We start from the raw sequence: 21,656 nt of genomic DNA on the forward strand, positions 1-21,656 counted from the left end.
AATGAGCACAGATAAAGTTCCTTAAGCCAAATATGGAATAGACAAGAGCTACTCCTTGCTCAACGAAATGGACTCAACACCTCATATTAAACGCCTAAGAATGTACCTGACTAGTAAGTATCTTAAAACCTATGGATTGCTATGTCTCCGAAAGAGAATCAAGCATGTGTACAGGGGCATAAACGCAGCAGTGATAGGATTGGAGAAGTTCGGTGAGCAAATGAAGACCCTTTGAAGTCATATTGCATGGTACCCATTCCACGGGTTTCAACTACCCAGGTTTAAGGTATTCTTCCTTCAGCTAAAACATGCATGTGGAACCTAGAGTATGATCAACCATATGATCGGGAGATGTGTTCAAATATGTCCCAGTTTTCGTACCCTGGTACTCGGGTGCAACATTCCAGACGCTTTACTAACACTCTCCTGACTTGGAGAGTCAGTCCCTTTAACCTCCTGTTTGGCCCAGTTTGCAATTTCTGCGGAAGATGAACAGGAATAGCGAGAACCGATGAGAGGGTAGCTGGAGGTATCTGGACGGGCAAATTTAACTCTCATTTCCCACCAGGAAGAAGAATTAACCAAAGGCTCAGCGTGCCGTGCCGGAACCAGATTAGGGCCTGAAGCCATCCTGCGGTGGTGCGGCCAGTTCACAAGAAAGCGAGTTGAAGAAAGGAGCTCAGGGGCACTGTAATTCACAAACCTGCAGAGTTATAAATGACAGCTATCGTCCAAAAATAGACTGAAGTAAGGCTGCCAAGAGGACTTGAAAGCGGGGCAGAATTGCAGGAAACCGATTTCAGGAGGTAGACTGGAATTGCATTGAAAGCATAGGAAAAGAGGCAGAACGTCCACAATGATGCACTTGGCCAAAAAGGGCGTATGCGTTTTTTCCTGAATATATTCAGGAAAAAACGCATACGCCCTTTTTGGCCAACCAAGCAAGCTTGCAAAGGAAATCTGCACTACAACGAAGTCTCACTTCCCCCCGGTCAAAAGGGCCATCTGAAAAAAGTGTAAAATCCAGAAAGTCAGGACAGGCCATGGAGAACTGGGAGCCTTGTTATGCTGATGGGCGGGATGTAAATTGCCAACAGACACTCGGGAGAAGTGTATGGTGTTTCCTGAAACACCTAAAAAACAAAGCAACAGAGCCTAGGGCACTTCCACTTATGGTCCTATAGCTTAGGGAAATTAAAATCAAAAAGACACAGCCACCCCAAAGTTTGGGATGCCTCTGTTTACAAGAACCTCGTTTACCGTACAAGTTCAATATCACAGAAAGTGAAAAATGGATAAAGAACTTGTGGTACTTACGTACAATGCAGTATCACTCAGCAATGAAATCTATGTCATCAGACCCGTAGCAGCATAATGAGTGGATTCAGGTACGATGATTCTAACTGAAATAAGTCACACAGAAAAAGAAACATCATAAGATATCAGTAATACACGGAATGTAAACTTGGCTACACAGGAACTGCATTCCAAAACAGAACAGGGTCTCAAATTTAGAAAACCAACTTATGCTTGCTTAAGGGGAAAGGTGAGTTGGGGTGCTGCATAAAACCAGAGATTGAAATGAGCACAGATAAAGTTCCTTAAGCCAAATATGGAATAGACAAGAGCTACTCCTTGCTCAACGAAATGGACTCAAAACCCCATATTAAATGCCTAAGAATGTACCTGACTAGTAAGTATCTTAAAACCTATGGATTGCTATGTCTCCAAAAGAGAATCAAGCATGTGTACAGGGGCATAAACGCAGCAGTGATAGGATTGGAGAGGTTCGGTGAGCAAATGAAGACCCTTTGAAGTCATATTGCACGGTACCCATTCCACGGGTCTCAACTCTCCAGGTTTAAGGTATTCTTCCTTCAGCTAAAACATGCATGTGGAACCCAGAGTATGATCAACCATGTGAACGGGAGACGTGTTCAAATATGTCTCAGTTTTCCTCCCCTGGTACTCGGGTGCAACATTCCAGATGCTTTACTAACACTCTCCCGACTTGGAGAGTCAGTCCCTTTAACCTCCTGTTTGGCCCAGTTTGCAATTTCTGCGGAAGATGAACAGGAATAGCGAGAACCAATGAGAGGCTAGCTGGAGGTGTCTGGACGGGCAAATTTAACTCTCATTTCCCACCAGGAAGAGGAATTAACCAAAGGCTCAGCATGCCGGGCCGGAACCAGATTAGGGCCTGAAGCCATCCTGCGGTGTTGCGGCCAGGTCACAAGAAAGCGAGTTGAAGACAGGAGCTCAGGGGCACTGTAATTCACAAACCTGCAGAGTTATAAATGACAGCTATCGTCCAAAAATAGACTGAAGTAAGGCTGCCAAGAGGACTTGAAAGCGGGGCAGAATTGCAGGAAACCGATTTCAGGAGGTAGACTGGAATTGCATTGAAAGCATAGGAAAAGAGGCAGAACGTCCACAATGATGCACTTGGCCAAAAAGGGCGTATGCGTTTTTTCCTGAATATATTCAGGAAAAAACGCATACGCCCTTTTTGGCCAACCAAGCAAGCTTGCAAAGGAAATCTGCACTACAATGAAGTCTCACTTCCCCCCGGTCAAAAGAGCCATCTGAAAAAAGTGTAAAATCCAGAAAGGCAGGACAGTCCATGGAGAACTGGGAGCCTTGTTATGCTGATGGGCGGGATGTAAATTGCCAACAGACACTCGGGAGAAGTGTATGGTGTTTCCTGAAACATCTAAAAAACAAAGCAACAGAGCCTAGGGCACTGCCACTGATGGTCCTATAGCTTAGGGAAATTTAAATCAAAAAGACACAGCAACCCCAAAGTTTGGGACGCCTCTGTTTACAAGAACCTCGTTTACAGTACAAGTTCAACATCGCAGAAAGTGAAAAATGGATAAAGAAGTTGTGGTATTTACTTACAAAGCAATATCACTCAGCAATGAAATCTGTGTCATCAGGCCCTTAGCAGCACAATGAGTGGATTCAGGTATGATGATTCTAACTGAAATAAGTCACACAGAAAAAGAAACATCATAAGATATCAGTAATACACGGAATGTAAACTTGGCTACACAGGAACTGAATTACAGAACAGAAGAGGGTCTCAAATTTAGAAAACCAACTTATGCTTGCTTAAGGGGAAAGGTGAGTTGGGGTGCTGCATAAAACCAGAGATTGAAATGAGCACAGATAAAGTTCCTTAAGCCAAATATGGAATAGACAAGAGCTACTCCTTGCTCAACGAAATGGACTCAACACCGCATATTAAACGCCTAAGAATGTACCTGACTAGTAAGTATCGTAAAACCTATGGATTGCTATGTCTCCAAAAGAGAATCAAGCATGTGTACAGGGGCATAAACGCAGCAGTGATAGGATTGGAGAGGTTCGGTGAGCAAATGAAGACCCTTTGAAGTCATATTGCATGGTACCCATTACACGGGTCTCAACTCTCCAGGTTTAAGGTATTCTTCCTTCAGCTAAAACATGCATGTGGAACCCAAGTATGATCAACCATGTGAACGCGAGACGTGTTCAAATATGTCTCAGTTTTCGTCCCCTGGTACTCGGGTGCAACATTCCAGACGCTTTACTAACACTCTCCCCACTTGGAGAGTCAGCGCCTTTAACCTCCTGTTTGGCCCAGTTTGCAATTTCTGCGGAAGATGAACAGGAATAGCGAGAACCAATGAGAGGCTAGCTGGAGGTGTCTGGACGGGCAAATTTAACTCTCATTTCCCACCAGGAAGAGGAAATAACCAAAGGCTCAGCGTGCCGTACCGGAACCAGATTAGGGCCTGAAGCCATCCTGCAGTGTTGCGGCCAGCTAAAAAGAAAGCGAGTTGAAGAAAGGAGCTCAGGGGCACTGTAATTCACAAACCTGCAGAGTTATAAATGACAGCTATCGTCCAAAAATATACTGAAGTAAGGCTGCCAAGAGGACTTGAAAGCGGGGCAGAATTGCAGGAAACCGATTTCAGGAGGTAGACTGGAATTGCATTGAAAGCATAGGAAAAGAGGCAGAACGTCCACAATGATGCACTTGGCCAAAAAGGGCGTATGCGTTTTTTCCTGAATATATTCAGGAAAAAACGCATACGCCCTTTTTGGCCAACCAAGCAAGCTTGCAAAGGAAATCTGCACTACAATGAAGTCTCACTTCCCCCCGGTCAAAAGGGCCATCTGAAAAAAGTGTAAAATCCAGAAAGGCAGGACAGGCCATGGAGAACTGGGAGCCTTGTTATGCTGATGGGCGGGATGTAAATTGCCAACAACCACTCGGGATAAGTGTATGGTGTTTCCTGAAACATCTAAAAAACAAAGCAACAGAACCTAGGGCACTTCCACTTATGGTCCTATAGCTTAGGGAAATTAAAATGAAAAACACACAGCCACCCCAAAGTTTGGAACGGCTCTGTTTACAAGAACCTCGTTTACCGTACAAGTTCAATATCACAGAAAGTGAAAAATGGATAAAGAACTTGTGGTACTTACGTACAATGCAGTATCACTCAGCAATGAAATCTATGTCATCAGGCCCGTAGCAGCATAATGAGTGGATTCAGGTACAATGATTCTAACTGAAATAAGTCACACAGAAAAAGAAACATCATAAGATATCAGTAATACACGGAATGTAAACTTGGCTACACAGGAACTGCATTCCAAAACAGAACAGGGTCTCAAATTTAGAAAACCAACTTATGCTTGCTTAAGGGGAAAGGTGAGTTGGGGTGCTGCATAAAACCAGAGATTGAAATGAGCACAGATAAAGTTCCTTAAGCCAAATATGGAATAGACAAGAGCTACTCCTTGCTCAACGAAATGAACTCAAAACCCCATAGTAAATGCCTAAGAATGTACCTGACTAGTAAGTATCTTAAAACCTATGGATTGCTATGTCTCCAAAAGAGAATCAAGCGTGTGTACACGGGCATAAACGCAGCAGTGATAGGATTGGAGAGGTTCGGTGAGCAAATGAAGACCCTTTGAAGTCATATTGCACGGTACCCATTCCACGGGTCTCAACTCTCCAGGTTTAAGGTATTCTTCCTTCAGCTAAAACATGCATGTGGAACCCAGAGTATGATCAACCATGTGATCGGGAGGCGTGTTCAAATATGTCTCAGTTTTCCTCCCCTGGTACTCGGGTGCAACATTCCAGATGCTTTACTAACACTCTCCCCAGTTGGAGAGTCAGCGCCTTTAAACTCCTGTTTGGCCCAGTTTGCAATTTCTGCGGAAGATGAACAGGAATAGCGAGAACCAATGAGAGGCTAGCTGGAGGTGTCTGAACGGGCAAATTTAACTCTCATTTCCCACCAGGAAGAGGAATTAACCAAAGGCTCAGCGTGCCGTACCGGAACCAGATTAGGGCCTGAAGCCATCCTGCGGTGTTGCGGCCAGCTCAAAAGAAAGCGAGTTGAAGAAAGGAGCTCAGGGGCACTGTAATTCACAAACCTGCAGAGTTATAAATGACAGCTATCGTCCAAAAATAGACTGAAGTAAGGCTGCCAAGAGGACTTGAAAGCGGGGCAGAATTGCAGGAAACCGATTTCAGGAGGTAGACTGGAATTGCATTGAAAGCATAGGAAAAGAGGCAGAACGTCCACAATGATGCACTTGGCCAAAAAGGGCGTATGCGTTTTTTCCTGAATATATTCAGGAAAAAACGTATACGCCCTTTTTGGCCAACCAAGCAAGCTTGCAAAGGAAATCTGCACTACAATGAAGTCTCACTTCCCTCCGGTCAAAAGGGCCATCTGAAAAAAGTGTAAAATCCAGAAAGGCAGGACAGGCCATGGAGAACTGGGAGCCTTGTTATGCTGATGGGCGGGATGTAAATTGCCAACAACCACTCGGGAGAAGTGTATGGTGTTTCCTGAAACATCTAAAAAACAAAGCAACAGAACCTAGGACACTTCCACTTATGGTCCTATAGCTTAGGGAAATTAAAATCAAAAAGACACAGCCACCCCAAAGTTTGGAACGGCTCTGTTTACAAGAACCTCGTTTACAGTACAAGTTCAACATCGCAGAAAGTGAAAAATGGATAAAGAAGTTGTGGTATTTACTTACAAAGCAATATCACTCAGCAATGAAATCTGTGTCATCAGGCCCTTAGCAGCACAATGAGTGGATTCAGGTATGATGATTCTAACTGAAGTAAGTCACACAGAAACAGAAACATCATAAGATATCAGTAATACACAGAATGTAAACTTGGCTACACAGGAACTGAATTACAGAACAGAACAGGGTCTCAAATTTAGAAAACCAACTTATGCTTGCTTAAGGGAAAAGGTGAGTTGGGGTGCTGCATAAAACCAGAGATTGAAATGAGCACAGATAAAGTTCCTTAAGTCAAATATGGAATAGACAAGAGCTACTCCTTGCTCAACGAAATGGACTCAACACCACATATTAAACGCCTAAGAATGTACCTGACTAGTAAGTATCTTAAAACCTATGGATTGCTATGTCTCCGAAAGAGAATCAAGCATGTGTACAGGTGCATAAACGCAGCAGTGATAGGATTGGAGAGGTTCGGTGAGCAAATGAAGACCCTTTGAAGTCATATTGCATGGTACCCATTACACGGGTCTTAACTCTCCAGGTTTAAAGTATTCTTCCTTCAGCTAAAACATGCATGTGGAACCCAAGTATGATCAACCATGTGAACGGGAGACGTGTTCAAATATGTCTCAGTTTTCCTCCCCTGGTACGCGGGTGCAACATTCCAGACGCTTTACTAACACTCTCCCCACTTGGAGAGTCAGTGCCTTTAACCTCCTGTTTGGCCCAGTTTGCAATTTCTGCGGAAGATGAACAGGAATAGCGAGAACCAATGAGAGACTAGCTGGAGGTGTCTGGACGGGCAAATTTAACTCTCATTTCCCACCAGGAAGAGGAAATAACCAAAGGCTCAGCGTGCCGTGCCGGAACCAAATTAGGGCCTGAAGCCATCCTGCGGTGTTGCGGCCAGGTCACAAGAAAGCGAGTTGAAGAAAGGAGCTCAGGGGCACTGTAATTCACAAACCTGCAGAGTTATAAATGACAGCTATCGTCCAAAAATAGACTGAAGTAAGGCTGCCAAGAGGACTTGAAAGCGGGGCAGAATTGCAGGAAACCGATTGCAGGAGGTAGACTGGAATTGCATTGAAAGCATAGGAAAAGAGGCAGAACGTCCACAATGATGCACTTGGCCAAAAAGGGCGTATGCGTTTTTTCCTGAATATATTCAGGAAAAAACGCATACGCCCTTTTTGGCCAACCAAGCAAGCTTGCAAAGGAAATCTGCACTACAATGAAGTCTCACTTCCCCCCGGTCAAAAGGGCCATCTGAAAAAAGTGTAAAATCCAGAAAGGCAGGACAGGCCATGGAGAACTGGGAGCCTTGTTATGCTGATGGGCGGGATGTAAATTGCCAACAACCACTCGGGAGAAGTGTATGGTGTTTCCTGAAACATCTAAAAAACAAATCAACTGAGCCTAGGGCACTGCCACTTATGATCCTATAGCTTAGGGAAATTAAAATCAAAAAGACACAGCCACCCCAAAGTTTGGGACGCCTCTGTTTACAAGAACCTCGTTTACAGTACAAGTTCAACATCGCAGAAAGTGAAAAATGGATAAAGAACTTGTGGTACTTACGTACAATGCAGTATCAGTCAGCAATGAAATCTATGTCATCAGGCCCGTAGCAGCATAATGAGTGGATTCAGGTACGATGATTCTAACTGAAATAAGTCACACAGAAAAAGAAACATCATAAGATATCACTAATACACGGAATGTAAACTTGGCTACACAGGAACTGCATTCCAAAACAGAACAGGGTCTCAAATTTAGAAAACCAACTTATGCTTGCTTAAGGGTAAAGGTGAGTTGGGGTGCTGAATAAAACCAGAGATTGAAATGAGCACAGATAAAGTTCCTTAAGCCAAATATGGAATAGACAAGAGCTACTCCTTGCTCAACGAAATGGACTCAAAACCCCATATTAAACCCCTAAGAATGTACCTGACTAGTAAGTATCTTAAAACCTATGGATTGCTATGTCTCCAAAAGAGAATCAAGCGTGTGTACAGGGGAATAAACGCAGCAGTGATAGGATTGGAGAGGTTCGGTGAGCAAATGAAGACCCTTTGAAGTCATATTGCATGGTACCCATTACACGGGTCTCAACTCTCCAGGTTTAAGGTATTCTTCCTTCAGCTAAAACATGCATGTGGAACCCAGAGTATGATCAACCATGTGAACGGGAGACGTGTTCAAATATGTCTCAGTTTTCCTCCCCTGGTACTCGGGTGCAACATTCCAGATGCTTTACTAACACTCTCCCCACTTGGAGAGTCAGCGCCTTTAACCTCCTGTTTGGCCCAGTTTGCAATTTCTGCGGAAGATGAACAGGAATAGCGAGAACCAATGAGAGGCTAGCTGGAGGTGTCTGGACGGGCAAATTTAACTCTCATTTCCCACCAGGAAGAGGAATTAACCAAAGACTCAGCATGCCTGGCCGGAACAAGATTAGGGCCTGAAGCCATCCTGCGGTGTTGCGGCCAGGTCACAAGAAAGCGAGTTGAAGAAAGGAGCTCAGGGGCACTGTAATTCACAAACCTGCAGAGTTATAAATGACAGCTATCGTCCAAAAATAGACTGAAGTAAGGCTGCCAAGAGGACTTGAAAGCGGGGCAGAATTGCAGGAAACCGATTTCAGGAGGTAGACTGGAATTGAATTGAAAGCATAGGAAAAGAGGCAGAACGTCCCCAATGATGCACTTGGCCAAAAAGGGCGTATGCGTTTTTTCCTGAATATATTCAGGAAAAAACGCATACGCCCTTTTTGGCCAACCAAGCAAGCTTGCAAAGGAAATCTGCACTACAATGAAGTCTCACTTCCCCTCGGTCAAAAGGGCCATCTGAAAAAAGTGTAAATCCAGAAAGGCAGGACAGGCCATGGAGAACTGGGAGCCTTGTTATGCTGATGGGCGGGATGTAAATTGCCAACAGACACTTGGGAGAAGTGTATGGTGTTTCCTGAAACACCTAAAACACAAAGCAACAGAACCTAGGGCACTTCCACTTATGGTCCTATAGCTTAGGGAAATTAAAATCAAAAAGACACAGCCACCCCAAAGTTTGGAACGGCTCTGTTTACAAGAACCTCGTTTACAGTACAAGTTCAACATCGCAGAAAGTGAAAAATGGATAAAGAAGTTGTGGTATTTACTTACAAAGCAATATCACTCAGCAATGAAATCTGTGTCATCAGGCCCTTAGCAGCACAATGAGTGGATTCAGGTATGATGATTCTAACTGAAATAAGTCACACAGAAAAAGAAACATCATAAGATATCAGTAATACACGGAATGTAAACTTGGCTACACAGGAACTGAATTACAGAACAGAACAGGGTCTCAAATTTAGAAAACCAACTTATGCTTGCTTAAGGGGAAAGGTGAGTTGGGTTGCTGCATAAAACCAGAGATTGAAATGAGCACAGATAAAGTTCCTTAAGCCAAATATGGAATAGACAAGAGCTACTCCTTGCTCAACGAAATGGACTCAACACCGCATATTAAACGCCTAAGAATGTACCTGACTAGTAAGTATCTTAAAACCTATAGATTGCTATGTCTCCGAAAGAGAATCAAGCATGTGTACAGGGGCATAAACGCAGCAGTGATAGGATTGGAGAGGTTCGGTGAGCAAATGAAGACCCTTTGAAGTCATATTGCATGGTACCCATTCCACGGGTTTCAACTACCCAGGTTTTAGGTATTCTTCCTTCAGCTAAAACATGCATGTGGAACCCAGAGTATGATCAACCATGTGATCGGGAGACGTGTTCAAATATGTCTCAGTTTTCCTCCCCTGGTACTCGGGTGCAACATTCCAGACGCTTTACTAACACTCTCCCCACTTGGAGAGTCAGCGCCTTTAACCTCCTGTTTGGCCCAGTTTGCAATTTCTGCGGAAGATGAACAGGAATAGCGAGAACCAATGAGAGGCTAGCTGGAGGTGTCTGGACGGGCAAATTTAACTCTCATTTCCCACCAGGAAGAGGAAATAACCAAAGGCTCAGCGTGCCGTACCGGAACCAGATTAGGGCCTGAAGCCATCCTGCAGTGTTGCGGCCAGCTCAAAAGAAAGCGAGTTGAAGAAAGGAGCTCAGGGGCACTGTAATTCACAAACCTGCAGAGTTATAAATGACAGCTATCGTCCAAAAATAGACTGAAGTAAGGCTGCCAAGAGGACTTGAAAGCGGGGCAGAATTGCAGGAAACCGATTTCAGGAGGTAGACTGGAATTGCATTGAAAGCATAGGAAAAGAGGCAGAACGTCCACAATGATGCACTTGGCCAAAAAGGGCGTATGCGTTTTTTCCTGAATATATTCAGGAAAAAACGCATACGCCCTTTTTGGCCAACCAAGCAAGCTTGCAAAGGAAATCTGCACTACAATGAAGTCTCACTTCCCCCCGGTCAAAAGGGCCATCTGAAAAAAGTGTAAAATCCAGAAAGGCAGGACAGGCCATGGAGAACTGGGAGCCTTGTTATGCTGATGGGCGGGATGTAAATTGCCAACAACCACTCGGGAGAAGTGTATGGTGTTTCCTGAAACATCTAAAAAACAAAGCAACAGAACCTAGGACACTTCCACTTATGGTCCTATAGCTTAGGGAAATTAAAATCAAAAAGACACAGCCACCCCAAAGTTTGGAACGGCTCTGTTTACAAGAACCTCGTTTACAGTACAAGTTCAACATCGCAGAAAGTGAAAAATGGATAAAGAAGTTGTGGTATTTACTTACAAAGCAATATCACTCAGCAATGAAATCTATGTCATCAGGCCCTTAGCATCACAATGAGTGGATTCAGGTATGATGATTCTAACTGAAGTAAGTCACACAGAAAAAGAAACATCATAAGATATCAGTAATACACGGAATGTAAACTTGGCTACACAGGAACTGAATTACAGAACAGAACAGGGTCTCAAATTTAGAAAACCAACTTATGCTTGCTTAAGGGTAAAGGTGAGTTGGGGTGCTGCATAAAACCAGAGATTGAAATGAGCACAGATAAAGTTCCTTAAGTCAAATATGGAATAGACAAGAGCTACTCCTTGCTCAACGAAATGGACTCAACACCGCATATTAAACGCCTAAGAATGTACCTGACTAGTAAGTATCGTAAAACCTATGGATTGCTATGTCTCCAAAAGAGAATCAAGCATGTGTACAGGGGCATAAACGCAGCAGTGATAGGATTGGAGAGGTTCGGTGAGCAAATGAAGACCCTTTGAAGTCATATTGCATGGTACCCATTCCACGGGTCTCAACTCTCCAGGTTTAAGTTATTCTTCCTTCAGCTAAAACATGCATGTGGAACCCAAGTATGATCAACCATGTGAAAGGGAGACGTGTTCAAATATGTCTCAGTTTTCCTCCCCTGGTACTCGGGTGCAACATTCCAGACGCTTTACTAACACTCTCCCCACTTGGAGAGTCAGCGCCTTTAACCTCCTGTTTGGCCCAGTTTGCAATTTCTGCGGAAGATGAACAGGAATAGCGAGAACCAATGAGAGGCTAGCTGGAGGTGTCTGGACGGGCAAATTTAACTCTCATTTCCCACCAGGAAGAGGAAATAACCAAAGGCTCAGCATGCCGTGCCGGAACCAGATTAGGGCCTGAAGCCATCCTGCGGTGTCGCGGCCAGCTCAAAAGAAAGCGAGTTGAAGAAAGGAGCTCAGGGTCTCTGTAATTCACAAACCTGCATAGTTATAAATGACAGCTATCGTCCAAAAATATACTGAAGTAAGGCTGCCAAGAGGACTTGAAAGCGGGGCAGAATTGCAGGATACCGATTTCAGGAGGTAGACTGGAATTGCATTGAAAGCATAGGAAAAGAGGCAGAACGTCCACAATGATGCACTGTGCCAAAAGGGCGTATGCGTTTTTTCCTGAATATATTCAGGAAAAAACGCATACGCCCTTTTTGGCCAACCAAGCAAGCTTGCAAAGGAAATCTGCACTACAATGAAGTCTCACTTCCCCCCGGTCAAAAGAGCCATCTGAAAAAAGTGTAAAACCCAGAAAGGCAGGACAGGCCATGGAGAACTGGGAGCCTTGTTATGCTGATGGGCGGGATGTAAATTGCCAACAGACACTCGGGAGATGTGTATGGTGTTTCCTGAAACATCTAAAAAACAAAGCAACAGAGCCTAGGGCACTTCCACTTATGGTCCTATAGCTTAGGGAAATTAATATCAAAAAGACACAGCAACCCCAAAATTTGGGATGGCTCTTTTTACAGAAATCTCTTCTACGGCACAAGTTAAATATCCCAGAGAGCAAATAATGGATAAAGAAGTTGCGGTACTTATGTACAACAGAATACCACTCAGCAATGAAATCTATGTCACCAGGCCCGTACCAGCATAATGAGTGCATTGAGGCACGATGATTCTAAGTGAAATAAGTCACACAGAAAAAGAATCATCATAAGGTATCACTAATACACGGAATGTGAACTTGGCTACACATGAACTGAATTACAAAACAGAACAGGGTCTCAAGTTTAGAAAACCAACTTATGCCTGCTTAAGGGGGAAGGTGAGTTGGGGTGCTGCATAAAAGCAGAGTTTGAAATTAGCACAAATACCGTTCCATAAGCCAAATATGTAATAGACAAGAGCTACCCCTTGCTCAACGAAATGGATTCAACAATGAGGTATCACCTCACACCTGGTAGAATAGGCATCATTGAAAATCTACAAACAAAAAATGCTGGAAAGGGTGTGGAGAAAAGGAACCCTCTTCCACTATTGTTGGGAATATAAATTGATACAGTCATTATGGAGAACAATATGGAATTTCTTAAGAAACTAACAATAGAATTACCATATGATACAGCAATCCCAGTACTGGACATATACCCAGACAAAACCATAAATCAAAATGAGTCATTCACCGCAATGTTCATTGCATCACTATTTACAATATCGAGGTAATGGAAGCAACCTAAATGCCCACAGACAGACGAATGCATAAAGCTGTGGTACATATATAAAATGGAATATTACTAAGCCATGAAAAGGAATGAAATTGGGTCATTTGTAGAGACGTCGATGGATCTAGAGACTGTCATACAGAGTGAAGTAAGTCAGAAAGAGAAAAACAAATCTTGTATATTCATGCATATATGTGGAACCTAGAAAAACTGTACAGATTAACCATTTTGCAAGGCATAAATAGAGCAACAGATGTAGACAACAAACGTATGGACAACAAGGGGGGAAAGCTGTTGGGGGGGTGGTGGTGGGAGGAGTTGAGAGACTGGGATTGGCATGTATACATTTATATGTATAAAATAGATAACCAATAAGAACCTGCTGTATAAAAATATAAAATAAAATTCAAAATTAAAAAGAAGTAAAATTTAAAAAATAAGACAGAAAAAACAATTATTCCCTGCACATACATGTATTTATATGAATAAATTATTTCCATGCTTATATCTGTAAATACAAAAAAGAGGAATAAAATCTACCTTGAACCAAAAACGAAAAAGAGAAAAAAAACACAGAACCCACCAGTTACACAGAGGAAAACCGTATCAGGGCACTTGCTCCAGTTGTAAACAATTCTGAAGTTGGTCAGTGGTGGGGAATCGTCTCCCATTCAGCCAGCAGCCCCCACGCAACAAGCGTCCTCATTGCAAAGCTGGGGCACCGTGCCGAGGCATCTGTGAGTAAACGTGAGCTGAGCCCCAGGCCAGTTGCTGCTGAACTATTCCCACCCGTCCCAGGTAAAACACCTGAATATATACAAGGACTTGAAAGCCTAGAGGAAGGGCCATAGAGCCACACGAGTGACAGCATGCCGGCCGACTTGGTGCCTGCAGGCCAGCCAGGATGGTCCTGGCCCTGGGTGCTCTTCTGGAAGATTTCCATTTCCCTGCCTGAGATACCCGTCCTGTCCCTGCCCCCACTGCTTTTTTCCTTCCTCACCTCTGCCCAGGGAGAAATTCCAGCAGCAGGTATGGGTGACACATCCTCTTCTTTAGCAGGTGGCAGCCTGGCAACTGCTGCAGAAAGTCCAGCAGAGCCCCACTCACACTGGGCCACCCACAAAGCCGTGGCCTCTCACTCCCTCCCACCAGCCCAGCCCCGAGACTGCTGACAGGGCAGAGAAAATGGCGTCAGGCACGGCTGCAGGGGCTCTTGCTGCCTGGAGTGGTATTTATATTGATCTCAACCCAGGCACACCTGGGGAGGGCTGGCCGGCACGGTAAGGCTGCCCAGCTCAGCCAATCATCACCCCTCAGGGGCTCACAGTTGCAGAAAATGGAACTTGCTGAACCGGCCAGGTCCAAGGAACAGGTGTGGGCTCCTGAGAGTCAGGATAGACAAGGGGCTGCAGCTTTGGCTTGTTTTCTAATCATTTTATCTGGCCCATGAGTGGGAGACAACTTCAAGAAAACCCTCTCCTAATGAGAGGAACCCAGGAGTCAGGGAGAGGAGGGGTGGGTGGTGGTTGGAGACAGAGGCCTGGTGCCCCGGGTGCAGTGGAAGTCTCTGGAAGACCAGGTGGAGGGAGGCCTCACGGAGTGATGCCCAGGGTCACAGACCTGTCGCAGCTGCTGTTTGTTAGTTCAAGTCCTGCTCTGAGGTGCTCTGTGTCAGCTCTGAGCGACAGGTGAGCTGGGGGTGCTCTGCAATGAGGGCTATGTGCACGGTTCCTGTGTGCCCAGCCCTGCCACGGTACCTGCAAGGGTAGCTCTGTATCCTGGGAGGGGCCTGACCACGAGAGCCCCGTGGGCTGGGGTGGGGGTGGGGTACCTGCCCAGGTGAGCTCCATATTCTGGGATTGGTCTGACCACGAGAGCCCCATGGGCCACTGGGGACCTGGTAAAGGATGTCAGGACAGTCAGTGAAGCCACCGAGGATATACCTCCAGTTGCTCCTAATTCCTACACCCTGCTGGTCATTCTACCAACCACCAGGACATGGTATTCTGTATTAGTCTTCAATGATGCCTTCTTTTGTATTCCATTAGTCCCAGAGTCACAAGAAATTTTGGCTTGTGAGTGGCAGGACTCTACATACAACTAAAACAATACTTCCGGGCCGTCTGGCCCCAAGGGTGCAAAAATTCCCACACCATCTTTGGGGAAAGCTTAGCTAAAGACCTAAAAGTTCTACCTCTGGAAAAGGAAACCCTCCTTCAATATGCAGACGACATTCTGATCACCAGCCCTACTAAGGAGGCCTCTGAACTACCAAGCCAATAAAGGATAGAAGTTGTCCAAGAAAAAGCTCAAATATCACAGACTGCGGTGACCTGCCTGGGCTTCATTCTCACAGAAGGTCAGAGAAGCCCATCCCAGGAAAGGGAAGAAACCATTTTCAGCCTTACCCCTTTCTAAAACTAGAAGACAGCTTAGGGGTTCCTGGGGAGGCCAGGGTTTGCTGCTTCTGGATCCCTAGCTACAGTCTACTAGCTGGGCCTCTATATGAAACACTGAAAGGAAAAGATGATGATCCTTTTGAATAGAATCCAGAAGTGGCCTTTCAAGAATGGAAAGAGCAGTCAATTCAGACCCTTGCCCTGGAACTCCCTAATTTAGCTAAACTCTTTGACCTTTACATTCCCGGTGAAAGGTGAATCGCCATTGGAGAATTAGTGCAAAAACTGGGACCACTTGAAATGGAACAATGCAAGAATGCCATCCAGGTAGGATAAACTACGGTCACTAAGGGGCTTGGCCCACTGCCACATCTGGCCAAGATACTGGCAGTATCTAAAAACCTGGAAATCAGCAGCCCAAAAGGCCACCTCCCTCCTAAGGGAAAAGGACCCCACGTGGTGATCCTAACCACCAACCATGCCCTGAAGTTGCAGGGTTCGCTCCGTGGGCACACCGACCTCGAGTGAGGAGGCCCTCCAACTCCAACATCCAGAGAGATAACCGGGGGCAACAGGGCACCATGACGACTCGTGTGAACATCACTTGACCTGGAGTTTCTCTCATAAAACAACAAGAGTGTGTCCCAAAAGAGTAGACTACTGCTTGCAGGACTTACTGCACCCAGAGGGGAGCTAATAATCTTGGCGGGGGAACAGTATACCACACTGTCACCATAGAAAAGCCTACAGACACCGTGATGATGGTGGCCAATAAGACCGGCTGGACTCCTGTTTACTTCAAAAGGCTGTTGACTCAGTAGCCATCATGGTCCTTGATCACCACTGACCCTGGACTGTCTGGGAGTTGAGCGGGCAGGGCTCTGACACCTGGTGCTGTTTGTACGTTAATTGAGGGACCTAACTGAAGAAAGCGCAGACTACTGGTCAGAGCATCTAGGCTGGCAGAGACGGTCAGCCTAAGGTGGCCGAACAAATGTGGGGCGGGGTGAAACCGGCCCCCACAGCGTCTCTGCACATCTCTTTCCTGGACCCTTAAAGGTCATTAGAATCTATAACACTTCCAATGCTGGTGCTCAGGTGGACGAGCAGGGAGGCAGGGGTCCTGGGGACAATCAACGTCACCGGGAGGCTGCTGGGGAGAAGCTCTGACCCTCGCCCCAGGGTATGAGGGCTCCCAACTCAGCACTCAGCAGTTACAGAAGAAGGGTCTGCACCCTCAGCACTCCAAGAATGAGGAACGGGACAAAAGGCAGAGGAGGGGTTTGTCCCCAGCAAAGCCCATTAAAAATCCCTGGGAGATAAAAATAGAATCTGGGCAATAAAGTCAAGTCTAACCTTTTTTATCCTTTGTGCTTTGTCTAATTTCACGTGCTCCTAGGGTCCCGCATGCAGAGGTTCCACACCCGGCACTTCAGACCAGATTTCCTAGTGCAGAATGGCTGGGTCGACACCTCAGCTCCTGGGGCCCAGTGCAGACTCCACGATATAGAGCCTGAGCTACAGCCAACCCAGCCCTCGAGAGCTCCGCCGCCTCCCTCCCTCCCACTGACTCTGACAGGATCTCTACACAGCAGCCCAGCCCACAGCCCACGGGGTAGTGCATGCTCTCACCTCTCCATTCTCTGATCAAAATATAAAGTTTCCTTTGCTTGTGAACAAAACTCAGTCTCGATCTGTTGGCCCCAATGACACTGGGCAGGGGGACACTTGTTGGGGTCCACTCTGGAGGATCAGTAACAGAAATTGAGACTATTGTAACCTCAATGAACAGATGTGTGAGCCAAACTGTAGTTAACATAGAACAGTGTATAAGGCTCGGGTAAAATAAGATGTTTTTAACACTTCCATTTGATATTTCCATCACTTTTTATAAGCAAGTTCAGTGAAAAGGTTTGTCTTATTTGTCAGGTCAATATTAGAGAAACGAAGTGATTTCTTTCCAAGGATGTACAGCTAATAATCTTGGTTAAACCTTCAATCTTGTTTTAAATGCTTTTCCATTGAAAATGATACCTCTCTTTCAGCTCCCCCATTTCTGAGAAGTATAAAATCTTATAATTTATTATTACCAAAGGGGAAAGGTGGGAGGAGGGATAAATTAACAGTTTGGAATTAACACATACACACTGCTATGTATAAAATAGATCATCAACAAGGAACTACTGTATAGCACAGGGAACTACACTCAACATTTTGCAATAACCTATAAGGGGAAATAATCTGAAAAAGAATAGATATTTTTATTGACATCATCTATCAATGACAGTTAAAGTGTAGCCTAAGGGAAGCTGGTGGTGAGTGCTTCTGACCCTGAAGACTTCAATCATCTAAAGTTTGGACTCTGCCTACTTCCCAAGGCCCTTAATGAACATATGTGTAGCCGTAGCTTAAAAACTTCCCCAGTTTGGGTTTCGGGGAGACACTGATTTTGAAAAAGCCCTGGTGTTCTCCTTACATGAATGGGACTCTTCCTACTGCTAAAACATGTCTGTCACACCCAGAGGATGGTATACCATCTGATCGGGAAGAGTTTGGAAAAGGCATCTCATCTCCTCATCTCCTGGTGCTCGGATTCACCCCTCCAGCGTCTTTACTAACAGTCTCCCCACTTGGAGATGTCAGCACTGTCAACATCCTGTTGCGTACAGTTTGGAATTTGTCCAGAGGATGAAGCGGAAGGATGAGGAACAATGAGAGACAAGTCCTAGGTGTTCAGACAGGCACATGTCACTCTAATTTCCAATCAGGAAGACGAATTGACCAAAGGCTAGGGTTGCCCATGGAAACAGTATAGGGCTTGAGGAAATCCCGCTGCTTTGTGGCCAGTTCCCATAAACACGAGTTGAACAATGGAACTCAGGGGCAGTAAAATTCACAAAACTGCAGAGTTGAAAATATCCATCACTGAAAAATGTCTTGAGGAAAGTCAGAGAAAAGGACTTGTAAGCAAGGGAGAATGGCAGGAAAGGGATTTGAGGAGGTAGAAAGGACTCGCCATTAAGCACAAGAAAAGGAGCTGAACATTGCCAACATTGCAGTTGGCCAAAAAGGGTGTATGCGTTCTTTTCTGTATATATTCAAGAAAAGGGCATACACTTTTTTAGCCAACCAAACAGGTGGGCACTGGAAGTCAATACTACAAAAGATATCACTTCACGTCAGTCAGAAGAGCCATCCTCATAAAGCGTAAACAACAGAAATGCAGGACAGGGCAACGAGAAGAGGGAGCCCTGTGAGACTTATAGTGGAAATGTATATTGCCAACGGCCATTCTGGAGAAGTGTATTGTGTTTACTAAAGCATCTAAAAAATGAGCTACAGAGCATAGGGCACTTGCACTCATGGGCGTATATCTTGGGAAAAACAAAAATCGAGAGGACACAGGCACCCCAATGTTTACCCCCTCTCTGTTTAAAAGATCCTCGACTAGGATATAACTTAAATGTCTCTGGAGGGAAAAAATGGATAGAGATGTGGTACTTAGGTAGAGTGGAATATTATTCAGCCTGGAAATCAATGAAATATGGCCAGTTGTAACGACTCCGGAGGAGTTACGTATGATCATTCTAAGTGACAGAATTCAAAAAGAAAAAGACACATATCATAAGATATCACTTAAAGGTGGAATCCAAAATGGCTACACATGAAATAAATTACAAAACAAAAACATAGTCAAATATGTAGAAAACACGCATAAGGCTGCTAAACGGGAAAGGTGGGGAGGGGTGAGGCATCATCCAGGAGGTTGAAATTAGCAAAGATACCATTCCAAATACCAAACTGATAATCAACAAGGCCTACACGGTAGCTAAAAGAACTGCACTCAGCACACTCAAGTCACCGGAAAAGAATATATACGACTGGTAAGAATCTGAAAAAGAATTTATTGATGTCTCTCTGTACGTGAATCAAGTGGATGTACAGCAGCAAGAAACAGAGCTTTGAAAATCAGCTGTAACCAATATAGTAATAAATTGAAAAAAATAAACGACAGAGAGACAGAGAAAACCTCTTACAACTTTTCCTCAGGGACGGTGATGCAACATGGATTGAACACATCTAGACCCACAGCAGGATGAGACATAAGGCTGGAAACTGTTTGCGCTAAGAGAAATGTGAGGTTGGGTGAGGAAATGCACACCCTTTAAAGTAATACTACCTGGTACCCATTCAATGGGTCCCAAATCTGCAGGTTCAAGGGATCTTCCTACAGCTAAAACATGCATGGAAAACCCAGAGGACTGTACACCATGTGATCGGGAGATGTGTCTAAAATGCACCTCATTTATCCTCTCCTGGTGCTCCTGTTCACCATTCCAGCCACGCTACTTAGAATCTCCCCACTTGGAGAATCAGCACATTTAAACTTCTGTTTCACACATTTTGCAAATTGTGAGGAGGATGAACGGGAAGAGGGGGAACCAATGAGAGAAGAGTTGTAGGGGTTTGGACGGGCACATATCACTCTAATTTCCCATTAAGAATAAGAATTAAAGAAAGGCTCAGCCTGCCTCGCCGGAGCCAAAATAGGGCCTGAAGCAATCCTGTGGGTTTGAGGCCAGCTCACAAAAGAGCAACTTAAAAAATGGAGCTCAGGGTCACTGCAATTCACAAACCTGCAGAGTTATAAATGAAAACTAACGTCCAAAAATATGTTGAGGTAAGGCAAAGAAGAGGATCTGAATGCAAGACAGAATTGCAAGAAACAGATTTCAAGAGATAGATTGGACTCGTCTTTAACGCACATGAAAAGCGGCAGAATTTCGACAATGATGCAGTTGGCCCAAAAGGGCATATGCGTTTTTTCCTGATTATATCCAGGAAAAAACACATATGCACTTTATGGGCAACGAAGCAAGCAAGCAATGCAAATGTGCACAACAAAGAAGTCTCACTTCCCACCGGTCAAAAGGGCCATCCTAAAAAATTGTAAAAACCAGAAATGCAGGACAGGCCATGGAGAACAGGGAGCCTTTATACGCTGATGGGCAGTGTGTGAACTGCCGAGAGCCACTCTGGAGAAGTGTATGGTGGTTCCTAAATCATCTAAAAAACAGAGCTACAGAGCATAGGACACTTCCAATCATGGGAGTATATCTAGGGAAGTCTAAAAATCAACAAGACACAAGCACACCACAGTTTAGGGCTACTCTGTTTACAAGAACCTCAACTTCAGTACACCTTAAATATCCCAGGAAAGAGAACAATGGATAAAGAAGATGTGGTACTTATGTACAATGGAATATCTCTTCACCATGAAATCAATGTAATAAGGCTAGTAGAAGGATAAAGAGTGGATTTAGGTCCGATAATACTACTTGAAATAAGTCAAACAGAAAAAGAAACATATCATAAGATATCACTTATAGAGGGAGGGTAAATATGGCTGCACAAGAAATGAATTACAGAACAGAACAGTGTCTCACATTTAGAAAACACACTTATGTCAGCTTAAGGGGAAAGGAGAGGTGGGGTGATGCATAAAACCAGAGTTTGAAATTAGCACAGATACCGTTCAATAAACCAAATAGGTATTAGACAAGATCTACACCTTGCTCAATGAACAGGCCTCAACACACCCTATACACCGCAGAGAAATATATCTGAGGAATAAGAATCTTAAAACCCATGTATTGATATATCTCCATAAGGGAATCAAGTGTGTGCAGAGCGGCACAAACACAGCAGTGAAAAGGAGCTAAACCCCATTATAGAAATAAATTTTAAAAACAAAACGCTGAAACAATGAAAGAGAGAAAAATTCTTACAAAATTCGCTCAGGGGCTGTGATGCAACCTGGATTGACCACATATAAACCCACAGCTGGATAAGACATAAGGCTGGACACTTGGGGCTGACAGGATTGGTGAGCTTTGGTGAGCAACTGCCGAAAGTTTAATGCAATACTTCATGCTACTCAGTCCAAGGGTCCCAACACTCCAGGTTGAAGGGAATCTTCCTACAGCTAAACCATGCTTGGGAAACCCAGCGACTGGTATACCATATGATCGGGAAAGGTTTCTAAAACGCACCTCATTTTTCCTCTCCTGGGGCTCCGGATCGACATTCCAGCCGCTTTATTAACAACATCCCCACATGGAGTCAATGCCTTTAAGTTCTGGTATCGCACAGTCTGCAGTTAGTGCAGAGGATGAATGGGAATAGGGGGAACCAGTGAGAAACTAGCTGTAGCGGTTTCAATGGGCACATGTCTCTAATATCACATCAGTAAGAAGAA

The 21,656-nt window shown here is 44.6% G+C and overlaps 2 long non-coding RNA genes across 4 annotated transcripts in view; both read right to left on the minus strand.

Annotated features, from left to right (window-relative positions):
• LOC307181120 overlaps positions 1 to 21,656 on the minus strand; it is a 977,962-nt gene that overhangs the window by 584,889 nt on the left and 371,417 nt on the right. The gene's annotated exons all lie outside the window — the stretch shown is intronic.
• Positions 13,094 to 21,540, minus strand: LOC307181129. Its single transcript, XR_013825931.1, has 3 exons — positions 21,451 to 21,540; positions 17,030 to 17,140; positions 13,094 to 13,733 (listed from the first exon to the last, which is right to left on the minus strand). It is a non-coding gene; the product is annotated as an uncharacterized lncRNA (long non-coding RNA).

Source organism: Stenella coeruleoalba (assembly GCF_951394435.1).
Source record: "Stenella coeruleoalba genome assembly, contig: scaffold_33, whole genome shotgun sequence".
NCBI classification, from domain to species: domain Eukaryota; kingdom Metazoa; phylum Chordata; class Mammalia; order Artiodactyla; family Delphinidae; genus Stenella; species Stenella coeruleoalba.